The sequence below is a fragment of the Gossypium raimondii genome, chromosome 4 (assembly GCF_025698545.1).
Source record: "Gossypium raimondii isolate GPD5lz chromosome 4, ASM2569854v1, whole genome shotgun sequence".
Lineage (NCBI taxonomy): Eukaryota > Viridiplantae > Streptophyta > Magnoliopsida > Malvales > Malvaceae > Gossypium > Gossypium raimondii.
In genome coordinates, this window is record NC_068568.1 from 18,680,494 (window position 1) to 18,691,476 (window position 10,983).

The 10,983-nt window shown below is 34.3% G+C and overlaps 1 non-coding gene across 1 annotated transcript; it reads right to left on the reverse strand.

Annotated features, from left to right (window-relative positions):
- Positions 1-10,343: 10,343 nt before the first annotated feature.
- LOC128040695 (small nucleolar RNA R71) lies at positions 10,344-10,450 on the reverse strand. Its single transcript, XR_008195501.1, has one exon. It is a non-coding gene; the product is annotated as a small nucleolar RNA R71 (small nucleolar RNA).
- Positions 10,451-10,983: the final 533 nt, after the last annotated feature.

Here is a 10,983-nt window from a genome sequence, read left to right on the forward strand (position 1 = left end):
TCATTTTGACCTGTTGAATGGTTGTGGTTGATAGGGTTAATGTTAGCTACTGATTTTCTTAATTATAAATATATGATTATACGATAAGTTATAACGTTTCAACCTGTGAACTTACTAAACTCGTAAAAGCTTGCTCGTGCTGTTTTTCTTTTTTTCTTGTAGGTCTCGTTTTTTGGAATTAGGTAATCGAATCAAATTGAAGTTCACACTATCCAACTTTATTTTGGTAGAATTTGAAATCGTTATAGTTTATTTTGTTACATGTAATAGGTGTGTTTAAGATATGTACATATGTGTTTGTGAAGTATATATGCTTGTGCTAGTTCAAGTTTTGTATATAAGTTCGATGGATAAATGACAAGTTGCTATTAACTAATGCATGAAATCTTGTATGTGGATTATAAATGGTATGATAAAAATGATAGGAAATGTGCTTATATGTGATTTGTGATATAATGAATAATTAGTGATGGCTTGAATGAATGTTGTGGTAATGAAATGGTAATAACTTGTTATTATGTATAACATGGTTAGGAAAGTTTGAATTAGATGGAAATGACCTTGAATGTTGGATTAAATTGTTGTTTGTGATAGGTTATATGACATATTGGTTTGATTTAGGTATGTGGCATGTTTTGATATGTTTTGAAGTGTGCTTAAACAACTTACGATTTTTTGACCATTTTGAAGAAAGTATCAATAAAAAGGATCAAGGTATCGATACCAGACCAAATGAATAGTTTTAAAATTTGACAGAATGCCAATTTGGTATCGATACTTTTCATCCAATATCGATAAATCTTTAAAAATATCGATACCTCCAAAAATGTATCGATAAAATATTTTGAATCAAAATTTCCAGTTTTGGCAGAATGTCAAAATTGTATCAATATTTTATTTGGTATCGATACTGAATACAAAAATATTGATACTTATTACAAAGATATCAATACTTTGTTCAAGATTTGAAAAGTTTATAATTTGGTCCTTTTCATGCTCGAGTCCAACCCTTTGTGTCTTAAAGCTTGATTTAAGACCGTTTTTTTGTATGAATACGATATTTAATGAATACTTATCTATTAATGACTTTTTTAATCATATTTTGAATTGAAATAGGATAGTTGGTCCTATTGTTTACCGTAGCATCCTATAACCCTAATTTATTGACAGAGGCGAATGAGGGGTGTTACATTTAGTGGTATTAGAGCTACAATTTAGTCGGTTCTCAGACTGAACGTAGCGTGTTTAGAGTTTAGAAATTACATGCCATATAAACTTGTGATAGTGTGATGTATTTGGTTCGATCTAACCCTTTTTTCTTATAGATTTAAAGAATATCAGTAGAATCTGATTGTGCTAACATTGATGAAATAAATAATAATGTTCCAACTTCCCAACAAGAAGTAATTCATAGCCTACCGGTTTCACAAATGTCTGATAGTGAAGTTAAAAATGTATTTTCCTACGTAATGGGTTAGTATGTGAACCAATCCTGTGGCTTACAAAATTTATGTGAACCAATCCTGTGGCTTGGCAACCTACACCCCTTATTGTGCCTCCTGTGGCACCCCTGCATCCTCAAATGACTGAAACGATTCGATGACTTCCTATTAATAAAATCAAGAACTGTGGTGCCAAAGAGTTTAATAGAAAGTCGGATGACAACCCAGCTAGGGCTGAGTTCCACTAAATGTTAGTCAGAGAAATAGAAATACGAGAGTTCGTCATGTTATCTGATCAAGCACAAAAGATGAAAGAAATTTGCAACAAAAAGAAACAAAATGAAAGAAAGGCGTGGGTTTTTGGTAAATGAAGTTCCACTAAATCATTTTCTGTCCCACCGTCAAAGAAATCAGAAGATGTCTTTAGTTATTTCACTTCACCATCTGGGTTTCTGGGTAGAAACAAATCTAGACAACATGATTCGAGATCTCAGGCTATACTTACTGATAGTGTGGGTACTATTCGTAATGCTCCAAGACTTGTGTGTGAAAATTATGGAAAACTACATGCCGGTGAATGCATGACCAAGTAAGGTGCATGTTTCAACTGTGGTTCGACTGATCATTTCTTACGAAATTGCTCAAGAAAAGCGGGGGAAAATGATGAGTGGAGTGATAAAAAATTGTCTCCACCTTAGAAAGGTAAACGTCTTGGTCAGAGCAGTAATACCGGAGCTAATCGTAGTGGGACTAAAGACACAAATGTTAGATCTGAAGCTAGGGCATTTGCTAGAGCATATGCCATCTGAGCTCGGGAGGAAGCTACCATGCCTAATGTTATTGTTGGTACATTCTATCTCTTTGATGTTACTGTGTATGCATTGATTGACCTTGGTTCAACTCACTCGTATATTTGCACTTCAATAGCAACGGATAAGAATTGACCTATTGAGTCCACCGAGTTTGATGTTCAAGTTACTAATTCACTAGGTCAAAATGTGATAGTTAACTTATTATGTCCAAGTGTCCGCTGAGGATATAGGGCTGCGATTTTCTTACTGATTTGATGTTGTTACCCATTCACGAGTTTGATATCATTCTGGGAATGGATTGGTTGATGTTATACGAAGCTGTGGTGAACTTTAGATTGAAACGAATTGATTTTAATTTTAGACGGGTGAGATGATTATAGTTGAGTCTGATAGATCGAATAGTGTTACTAGAGTTTTTTTAGCTATCTCGACATAGAAATTGATTCGAAAAAGCTGTGAAGCATTTCTAGCATATATGCTTAATACTTAAGAATAGGGATCAAAGATTGATCAGGTACCGATTGTTAATGGGTTTACAGACATGTTTCCTGAAAAGTTACCAGGATTACCTCCAGAACAAGAAGTGGAATTTGTGATTGATTTTATGCCTGGGATTGCTCTGATATCAATTGCACCATATAGAATGTTACCAGCTGAGTTGAAAGAACTTAAAGCATAGTTGCAAGAGTTATCTAACAGAGGTTTCATTTAGTCGAGTGTATCTCCTTAGGGTGCACCTGTGTTGTTTGTGAAAAGGAAAGACAGATCGATGAGACTGTGTATCAATTACAGGAAATTAAATAAAGTTATGATAAAGAATAAATATCCTTTGCCCCGTATCGATGATTTGTTAGATCAGTTGAAGGACACAGCATTATTTTCGAAAATAGATCTCAAATTTGATTATTATCAGTTACAAGTTAAGGATATTGACGTGTCAAAAACTACTTTTCGAACTCATTAGACCATTATAAATTTTTGGTGATGCCGTTTGGGTTAACTAATGCCCCTGCTGCTTTTATGGGTTTGATGAATCGTGTTTTTCAGCCTCACCTAGATAGATTTATTGTTGTGTTTATTGATATACTGATCTATTCTAAAAAAGAATCAGAGCATAGTTAGCATTTGAAAATTGTATTATAGACTTTGCGCGAGAAGTAGTTGTATGCAAAATTTAGTAAATGTGAACTCTGTCTTACAGAGGTTGGAGTTCTTGGCCATGTGATTTTGACGGACGAGATTTGTGTTGACTTGAGCAAGATCTTTACTATTGTTAACTAGAAAGCTCCGACAAATGTCTCGAAGGTACGTAGTTTTTTGTGCTTAGCTGGTTATTATTGTCAATTTTTTAAAAATTTCTCGATAATTGCTTTAATGATGACTACGCTATTACAGAAAAATGTTGATTTTGTTTGGTCAGATAGGTGCCAACAGAGTTTTGATCAGCTAAAAATTTTGTTGACAGAAGCTCCTGTATTGACTCAGCCTGAATCCGGGAAAGAATATGCTGTTTACAGTGATGCGTCACTTAGTGGTTTAGGTTGTGTATTGATGTAGGATGAAAAAGATATATCATACGCTTTTCAACAACTAAAGCCACACGAGAGAAATTACCCGACTCGTTATCTAGAATTGGTCGCGATTGTTTTCGCTCTGAAGATTTGACGACATTACAGGTATAGTGAGAGATGTCATGTTTATACCGATCATAAAAGCCTAAAATATTTAATGACTAAAAAAGGGTCAAACTTGAAACAATGACGGTGGCTTGAGTTAATGAAAGATTATGATCTGGTAATTGATTATCATATGGGAAAAGCTAACGTAGTTGCTGATGTGTTAAGTAAAAAAAAACATTGTTTACCTTGAGAGCGTTGAACGCTTAGTTGACTTTGAGTTGTGATGGTTTTGTTTTAACTTAATTGAAACCTAGATCATTACTCTTCAGAGAATTTAGGAGTTACAAAATGTTGACTCAAAATTGTTAACTAAACGAGAACAAATTTAGAATGATCAATCTATGAAATTCAGAGTTGGTATTGATGGTATGTTGTATCTTTGCAATCAATTGTGTTTTTTGAATGATCTGGAGTTAAAATGAGACATTTTATTAGAGGCTCACAGTAGTACATACTCTATTCATCTGGGTAGTACGAAAATGTTTTGTGATTTGAAATAGATGTACTAGTGGCCGGGTATGAAATGTGAAATTTTAGAATTTGTGGCTAAATGTCTTGTTTGCCAGTAGGTGAAAGCCGAGCATCAGGTACCATATGTGTTATTATATCCTGTTATGATTCTTGAATAGAAATAGGAGCGAGTCACGATGGATTTTATATCTGAATTGCCTGTAACACTGAGAAAGAAAGACTCAATCTAGGTTATTATTGATAGACTGATGAAGTCAGCTTTTTCTATTCTGGTCAGAACAAATTATACGCTTGAGAAGCTAGTAGAGTTGTATGTATCTGTGATTTTTAGATTACATGGAGTGCCATTGTCTATTATTTCTGATCGAGACTCGAGATTTACCTCTAGATTTTGGAGTAAAATTCACATGGCTCTAGGTATTAAACACAACTTCAGTACAACATTTCATCCGTGGACAAATGGACTGTCATAATGGGTAATACATACTCTGGAAGAAATGTTACAGTGTTGTATTCTCGAGTTTGAAAGTAGCTGGAAATAATATTTGTCATTAGCTAAATTTTCTTATAATAATAACTATCAATCCAGTATTAAAATGACACCGTTTGAAGCTATATACGGATGAAAATATAGAACATGGCTATACTGGTCAGAGTTGAGGGAACCCAAGTTGGTCAGGGCAAACTTGATACGTGAAACTGAAAGCAAATTTCGTATTATTCGTAATTCTTGAAAAATGCATCAGATTGTCAGAAATCATACGCAAACTTGAAAAGAAATGATATAGAATTTGGCGTTGGTGACTGAGTGTTTTTAAAATTTTCACATTAGAAAAAGGTACTACGATTTTGCAGAAAAGGGAAACTGAGTCTGAGTTTCATCAGGCTGTATGAGATTGTTGAAAGAATCGGTCCAGTAGCTTACATTAGTGTCATATTAAAATTTGGTCCAAAAATTTTGATGTTGGATTAGTTAATTAAATAAAAGGACTAAATCGTAAAATTTTTAAAAGTCAATCGATCTTAGTGTTTAAGTGCCAATTGAGTATAGAATGTAAAAGTGGGAGTTTCTATGTTAGAAATAAACCATAATAAGGTTAACGGATGGTAGAACATTAGTTTATATTATATTTTATATGTTATATGTTTTAATTTAATTATTAAAGCTAATATAATTATAAAACAAATGGTAAACCACTATTATCTTTTTCATTTTCTTGTTTTTTTCAACCGAAAACTCTATTGAAAAAGCTTGGGAAGGTTCAACTTGCTTATATCCCTTACATATCAAAAACCGGTAGAAAATCGTGGAAAAGGGAAAATTTTTTACTAGTCATTGATATTGTTATTTCTGCAGTTTTGCCTTAGTAAGTTCATATGGTTTAATTTGGTATAATTTGTAATGTTATATTTGGTTTCTGAGTTGTGATATGTTTTAATATATGTATATTTGAAATGATACAAATTGATACAAGGTGAGGAAGTGATTGAATTGTAGAGTGTTATAAGATCTTGTGTATTGAGCCTAGATGAACGTAGGATAGGATACAATTGGCATGCCAATAGATTATTTTGTGCACTGTACAGGATTGACTTGTGATGAGATGATGATTCTGGACTTGTTATTATACATTGAATATACTGGAGTCCATCATTTGTTGCGGATTATCGAGTTATATTTACAGTGATTCCGGTGTGTTTCTTGGGGTGGATGTAAAGCCTACCGACTTGGCACTTGGTGCTTAGGTGTGTTATTGGAGGGATGTTAGTGTATAACATGGTTAGGCATTTTAAATTAGATAGAAATGACCTTGAATGTTGGATTTAATTGTTGTTTGTGATGGTGCTATATGGCATATTGGTTTAACTTAGGTATGTGGCATGTTTTGATATGTTTTGGAGTGTGCTTAAATAAGTTTAAGGAATGTAGATTTCATGCTAGTTGCATAATAGAATTGGGTTAAAGGCTTATATTTTTAAGTTAAGATGTGTATGTATGTATCTTTAAAAGTAGTAGGTGACTTGAGCATGATTGTAGCTTTAAACTTACGATTTTTTAACCATTTTGAAGAAAGTATTGATAAAAAGGATCAAGGTATTGATACCAGACTAGATGAAAATTTTTAAAATTTGATAGAATGCCAATTGGGTATCGGTACTTTTCATCCAATATCGATACCTCCAAAAGGGTACCGATAAAATGTTTTGAATAAAAATTTCTAGTTCTGGTAGAATGTCAAAATGGTATCGGTATTTTATTTGGTATTGATATTGAATACAAAAATATCGATACTTATGAAAAACTTATCGATACTTTGTTCAAGATGTGAAAAGTTTATAATTTGGTCTTTTTACATGCTCGAGTCCAACCGTTTCTGTCTTAAAGCTTGATTTAAGCTTATTTTCGGTATGAATACTATACTTAATGAATACTTGTCTATTATTGATTTTTTTAATTGTATTTTGAATTGAAATAGAAAATGTTTGCCTATTGTTTACTGTAGCATCCCGTAACCCTAATCTAGGGACGGAGGTAGGAGAGGGGTGTTACAGGATGCATATAGGTTGCTTGTGCTGTAGTGTTTCTAATTTCTTTCAATATATCCTCGCTCCCAACGTGGCCATCTGCATCTATCCAACATATTTCGCTGCTCGCTTTGGAAAAACTTCAGGCAAATGGAAATATGTTTCTTTGACAACAGCAGCAAATTATGTGTTCCATTCAAGACATAATTGATGCAGTCCACCAGGTTTGTCGTTATGTGCCCATGTCTGATCTGCTGTAATTCAGTGTAGCAGATTAAACTAGCTTTTGCATTTAAGTAGCTTGAATACAAACATTTTTGTTATGTTTTAGTTAAGTTTTCTTAGTTTTTTTTACGTTTAATAAAATGTGCAAATTGAGTTTTTTTATAAACCTTAGGGGTCAAATGAGGCCCAAGGTGAGCTAACGCACTTTGTGAGTGTGCAGGAGACCATTAGAAAGCGTATTAAATGAATACTAGTTGCTATGTCGCAGCATAGAAGACTCAATGTTGCAACATACATAATAGAATGGAGAAAACTCAAGTCCACCTTAGATGTCGCAACACAGACTAAGGGTGTCGCGACATACCCTTGAAAACATCTCAAGGAGCAGTATACTGCCTCCTCTGTCGCGACACAGGTCCTGGTGTGTCGCGATGACAGTGACAGAAATTAAATATGAACCAGGGGCATTTTGGTCTGCACAATCAAACCTAAAGCTCGAGGACGTTAGCTAACCTAGGGTTAAGGACGATAGCCACCTAAAATCTATAAATAGGCTCATTTGGCGCATGTTATAGACATTATTCCTTTAGCCTAGATACTCTTTGTAAAATTTAGTGTAGTTTTCTTTCATTCTTAGGTTTAAGATTTCTTTTATTTATTCTTGTTGATTTCAAGACATCGGTTGGAGGGATCACCCAAACCTCACATGTGGAGGAAACCAAGGAGAAGGTAGCAGTTCCAATCAAGTTAAAAATACTAATTACCAACCTCTTTATTTGCAGAAACCTCAAGATAGGGCCAACCCTAGTGACCATACTGCATGTGGTCAACGACTGGACATAATTAAGAGAGAAATGCAACCAATGAGAATATATGTCAAGAAGGTGTAGTTTGAGTGCACCAACTCAACAAGAACATTGACTAAGCTCGAGGATCAAATGAGCCAATTAATGAGCATGATGGGTGATAACTCTTGAAAAGAGTTATATTTCATGCCTTTGAACCTAGTTAATTGCATGTACTTAAGTACATCTAGTTGCATTTTAGGACATTTCATTAGTATTTTTAGCATTGTATTAGAACTTGAGTTGTGCTTAAATATTAGGTACTTTTAATTTCTTCTGGTAGGGCTGTGTTTGGTGGTTTGGTATGTGAAGGTTGAGGAACGAGAAATAAAGGAGTGAAGGTTTGCAAGAGCAAAAGGTTGGACATTTTGTCAACACGAATGCCATGGCAATTCCAATAAGACCTAGTCAACACTCAACCCATACCAATTTGAACCCAACTGTACTTGTACCAGAAAAATCTGCCTAAAAAAGAGGAGAAGATAATCCTGGGATGTTTCTTTTATCCTAGAAAAAGGAATTTAAAAAGAGGATAAGATAATCTTGGGTTGCTGAAAAAAGAATTCAAAAAGAGGAGAAAAAATGGGTTGTTGGAATTATCCTAAAAAAGAAAAAAGTTTAAGAAGAAGAAAATGAGGAAACCCTAAAGAACGAACGGAGGCTAAGATCCTTAGGCGAAATAAAAGGTAGTGGCTGGATAGAGACATGAAAAGGAAAAACGAAGGCAGTCCCTCTCAGCCACCTCATGACACTGAACAGTTGGAGTGTGGATTGGACAAGCGTACACTGTTTTCCCGACGTTCTTCTATTATTTCTAATTTGTTCCTTCGTGAATTACTGTGACAAAAATGATATTTGAGTTGAATTTTATTTGCCAACCTATAAGCTTAATCTCATAGGATTGGGATTAGTTTGATGAAACTTTAACTGTCTTTAATGGCTGCAGTATAAATCTGAATTATTTTAGTGTTTCATTCAACTATTTTATTCTTTAAAATATATGTGAGCAATCCCTAGACATAGTCAATTGTGCAGCATACCCTTAAGTTAATCTAAATTTTGAAATGGTTAGATTAATTAGACCGTGGTTGAATGATACGAGCAAGTACTCGACAAATACTTGTAGTAGACTTTAGACGTAGAACAACGTTCATACAGAAGGAAACAATGTAGGGTACCATATTAAATGCCTGTAGACACAGGCAAGGTAACTTGAGGTTTCAGCCTTCGGAAGAAGCATGTCACTTGAGAACTCTTCTGAGTTGTAGGTTAATTATGATTTTTCTGAGGCATTGCTGACAAAAAAAGTGGATTCTTAGTAATCTCGACCTTCCCACTCAACATCTCGTAACCCTTATCTTTTGCAGGAGTATCTTTGCCATCGCATTTTCAGTTGTTTATCTGTCAGTTACATATTATTCATATAATCATTTTCATAATTGCCATGACATTTCTACTCTTTTTTTGCCATAGAATTTCTAAGTATTCATTAATTCCACATATTGCACACATCATTATTCCTTTAATTGCTATTGCATACTTACCATAGCATTGATTATATTTTATATTATAATAACTTGACCACTTTTGTGCCTCAGCCCGATCCTCGTGGAAACAATACTCACTTATCAATTTATTATTGGATCTGACGTGTATACTTGCACAATTTGCATATCATATTCACACGCGGCAAGTTTTTGGCGCCATTGCCGGGGATCGACAATTTGGTGAAATTTGATTTTTTTATTTTACTTAATTTTTTTAGTTTTATTTAACTTAGTTTAATTTAATTTCTACAAGTTTGTTAGTAATGTATGAGAAGAGGCATTCTTGCTAACAAGGAGTATCCTTTTGACCCAAAGATCGATAAAACTTTGCGAAGGAGGTGAAAAAAACTAAGAAAAATGGCTAGAAATAGGAATGATCTCGGTCTCAATGATAATTCAAAGTGTCTGGGTGTTGTTCCTCCTAGTCCTTAGGTGATAGATGACTGAGACAGACCCATTCGAGAGCATATTGGTCCAATTTTGGATGATTTGAATCCAGAGATAGTCAGGCCTCAAATACAAGGTCAGCAATTTGAATTCAGTTGCAAACAATAGGACAGTTTGGTAGACAACCTACTGAAGATCTGAGACTACATTTAAGACTGTTTGTAGAAGTCTGTGACTCATTTAGACAACAGGGTTTCCTGAAGATGCCCTACGTCTTAAACTATTTCCATATTATTTAAGAGATCGTGCGAGAGCATGGTTGAACGTTGTTCCATCGGGGACAGTGGCATCATGGAATGATCTTTTCTAAAGATTTTTGCTACGGTATAATCCCCAAAAGATGAATGCCAAGCTTAGAAATGACATCACATCTTTTCAACAAATGGAGGATGAAACACTATATGAAGCTTGGGAACAATTTAAAGATTTAATTTGGAAATGTTCAATGCATGGATTCCAACACTAAACTCAAATGGAAATATTCCATAATGGGTTGAATGCACATACGCAAATGGTAGTTGATGCATTCGCCAATGATACATTATTGGATAAATCTTACAACAAATCATTTGAGATTCTAGAAAAGATTGGCAACAATAACTATTAGTACCCTACCACAAGAGTTGGGACGTACAAGAAAGCTATTGGTACCATGGAGCTCAACAGAATTACTTCATTGACAGCGTAGGTATCTTCTTTAACGAATATGATCAAAACTCAAGGGATGAACTTAGTCGATCTGTCATGTGTTTATTGTCTAGTAAATATAAGGAAACGAGAATGCTAGTACTAATGATAAATGGTTGAATTTGTATTTGTTTGGTTGATTAATTTTGTGCATGTTGAGATACTTAGGGATGATCTAAGGTGTTGTTTGGAACACATCCAGAACAAAAAAGCTGTCTTATTTATATTTCACCTTTAGTATCGATTTTTAAGCCTGTTTACATTTCTTGATGAACCTCACTACAAACCCTGAGACTGAAAAT